This window comes from Mustelus asterias, unplaced genomic scaffold (genome assembly GCF_964213995.1).
Source record: "Mustelus asterias unplaced genomic scaffold, sMusAst1.hap1.1 HAP1_SCAFFOLD_587, whole genome shotgun sequence".
In the NCBI taxonomy this organism is placed as follows: domain Eukaryota; kingdom Metazoa; phylum Chordata; class Chondrichthyes; order Carcharhiniformes; family Triakidae; genus Mustelus; species Mustelus asterias.
This window is the reverse complement of record NW_027590537.1, coordinates 173718-177500: the sequence shown is the minus strand read 5'-3', so window position 1 is coordinate 177500 and position 3783 is coordinate 173718.

The following is a 3783-nucleotide window of genomic DNA, read 5'->3' as shown; positions in this document are numbered from 1 at the left end:
GTTGTTTCGATGGGTGGACCCTACTCCCACTGCGTTACCCAGTCTCTCCGCCCCCTCCCTCCCTCCGCTCGATGTACCAGGAAGAAATTTAGCCCCAAATGCTGGGTTTATGTTTTTTTTTCCTGTGGCAATAATTCTGATGTGTGGCCGATCGTTACCAATAGGGAGGGAGGAAAGTCAGTGAGGTCACGGCGTGCGGGTTGGGGGCACTTAACCAGACGCTGGGTGTCTGCTGTGTGTTTGAGGGTCGATCCTCCACCATTTTGCGGTTAACACTCTGAACATTCGAGTGACGGGACCACTTGGAGGGGGGGGATCGGCCAGCCGAGCTCTGCCATGTTAGTGACCCCCACCGCCCCCCCCTCTCTCCTTCCACCCCCCCCCCCCCTCCCCACAAGATCACCTATTCTTTAACTGACAATTTTCACAGAATACTACAACGCAGAAGAGGCCCTTCGGCCCATCGAGTCTGCACCGAGAGGCCCTGACCTGCCCACCTAATCCCACTTGCCAGCACTTGGCCCAAAGCCCTGAATGTTATGGCTGTGCCAAGTACTCATCCAGGTACTTTTTAAAGGATGTGAGGCATCCCGCCTCCTCCACCCTCCCAGGCAGCGCATTCCAGACCATCACCACCCTCTGGGTAAAAAAGCTTTCCCTCAAATCCCCCCTAAACCTCCCACCCCTCACTTTTAACTTGTGTCCCCTCGTAACTGACCCTCCAACTCAGGGGAACAGCTGCTCCCTATCCACCCTGTCCATGGCCCTCATAATCTTGTACACCTCGATCCAGTCGCCCCTCAGTCTTCTCTGCTCCAGAGAAAACAACCCAAGCCTATCCAACCTCTCTTCATAACTTAAATGCTCCGTCCCAGGCAGCATCCTGGTGAATCTCCTCTGCACCCCCTCCAGTGCAATCACATCCTTCCTATAATGTGGCGACCAGAACTGCACACAGTACTCCAGCTGTGGCCCCACCAAAGTTCTATACAACTCCATCATGACCTGTCTGCTTTTGTAATCTATACCCCGATTGATAAAGGCGAGTGTGCCATATGCCTTTTTCACCACCCTATTGACCTGCCTTTCCACCTTCAGAGATCTGTGGACAAACTCACCAAGGTCCCTTTGTTCTTTGGAACTTCCCAGTGTCAGACCTTTCAGAGTATACTTCCTTGTCAAATTACTCCTTCCAAAGTGTATCACCTCACGCTTTTCAGGGTTAAATTCCACCTGCCACTTATCCACCCATTTGACCATCTCGTCTATATCTTTCTGTAACCCAAGACACTCAACCTCAGTGTTAACCACCTGACCAATCTTTGTGTCATCGGCAAACTTGCTAACCCGACCCCGTTTAGATCCGTTCCTTCTCGAGTTGCCGCAAGTGGACTTCCACTGAGGGAATAACCCTAACTCCCAGTCTGCTCTGCTTGGGATGGACAAGCTCTGGGGACTGACATTCCCAAATCTTGTCCCGTAGACTGAAGTGCGGCAGGCGGGCAGAAAGAGAGAGATAGATAGCTCCTCCACCCTTGGGACTGGGTGTGGGTCCAGTGTACTGTAGCCCACCTCTAACTCGGCAATTGGCTGAAGAGATGTTTGAGTTTAGCTCTGGTGAGAATTTGGGGGGGGGGGGGTCTCCAGTCTTTCCCCCCCCCCCCCCTCCCCACCACCACCCAGGGTCCACCGAGCACTCCTGGCTCAACACAGGCTCCATCTCCAGTTCTTGGGTTGAGATTTTTGACATGTGACAAGTAACTCATCAAAGCTCAACAGAGCGTCACGATTTCCTTGTGGAACCAACAGACTCCTGTTAAAAGTTTGTGGTTTTATAAATGATGCAGGTCACAATTTGTAAAAACAAAACAAAGAGAATGATTTTATGTATTTTTTTTGGACACTTGTACCGAGAAAGAATCTCATTTCCTTAATGGGTGAATATTGATTGCTTGTTAGTTCTGAACTCTTTTTTTAAAATATAAATTTTGTCTACCTTTTCTGCCTGCTTCCTCTCTCCTCCCCCCAGACCAGTCCCCATCCCACCCCTTCCTACCTGACAGGAATATCTGCCCTGTCCTAGAATCCCTACAGTGCAGAAGGAGGCCTTTCGGCCCATCGAGTCTGCACCGACCACAATCCCACCCAGACCCTACCCCAATAACCCCATGCATTTACCCTAGCTAGTCCCCCCGACACTAAGGAGCAATTTAGCATGGCCAATCCACCTCACCCGCACGTCTTTCGGACTGTGGGAGGAAACTGGAGCACCCGGAGGAAACCCACGCAGACACGGGGAGAACGTGCAAACTCCACACAGACAGTGACCCGAGCCGGGAATCGAAACCGGGTCCCTGGCGCTGTGAGGCAGCAGTGCCAACCCACTGTGCCACCATATCGGGCTTTTGCATCATACAATTATCAAAAAAGTGATCTCGGATCAGGGATCCGGTTTGGAACGGTTAATTTTGGACTTTCTCCCTGTTACTTTGTGAAAGTCCGTTTAATTTCATCCTGCCTTCTTCCTTCCCAATGATCTGAGGACACTGCGGATCGAAGCAGATATTTCACACACCTACGCGTCAGGTGCTCTGACAGAGGGTCATCCAGACTCTAAACGTTGGCTCTATTCTCTCTCTCCCCACAGACGCTGGCAGACCTGCTGAGAGTTTCCAGCATTTTCAGTTGCTCCCTATGCATTAGATATTGGGCTGCCCAATTTAAGATTCGTTAGCTCCCTTATCGCTTTCTCCAACCTGCAAGACAAAAATGATCTTCGGATGGAGAGTTTCCCCAAAGCAAGTTTCAAAAAAAAATATATAGTTAGGGTGGCACAGTGGTTAACACTGCTGCCTCACAGCGCCAGGGATCTGGGTTCAATTCCCGGCTTGGGTCACTGTCTGTGTGCAGTTTGCACATTCTTCCCGTGTCTGCGTGGGTTTCCTCCGGTTTCCTCCCGCAGTCTAAAAGATCTGCGGGTTAGGTGGTTTGGCCATGCTCAATTGCCCCTTAGAGTCAAGAGGACTAGCTGGGTTGTGGGGATAGGACCTGGGTGGGCAGGCTCGATGGGCCAAATGGCCTCCTCCCGCACTGTAGGGATCCTATGATTCTATAAATAGTGATAACTTCAAGAACTAGTTCAGCTGGGGCAATGTGCAAGCAATTCTGTGCTTTGAACCAAATCCAGCTCCCACTTGGGGCATGATGCTCGATTGGCTTTGGGATCCCCGGGGGTTGGGGGAGGGGGCTGTGGTGCTGTGAAAAGTGTTGGGTTCTATTCAGAAAGGTACAGAAAGTAAAAATAGTTTTTATGCAGAAGCCGAGGTGTGACCTTTAATTAAGTGCCTGATCTTTCTGCCCCCTTTTGTCTGTTACTCTTCCAGTCAATAACGGGCCAGTTATCGGTTTGCATGTAGGGTGGCGTTGTATATTAATATGGACATAGATTATTTAATGTAATTTAATATATTGAGACTGAAATGTATGTTCAGGCCCTGTGCAAGTGCGGGTTGGGGGCTTGTTAAATGGTTTTGGCTTTCTTTTTAATCTTTTCCCAAAGAGAGGAAGCTGGTGCGTTGTGACTTGTCTTCACACAGTCTTGGGTAAGGAAGACATTTCCTTCCCTCGGGGACATCACTGAACCTATTTTATTTAATCGAATTCAAATTTCACCATCTGCCGTGGCGGGATTCGAACCCGGGTCCCCCTACAGTTTATTTGTTAGTCACAAGTAAGGCTCACATTAACACTGCAATGAAGTTATTGTGAAAATCCCCTAGTCGC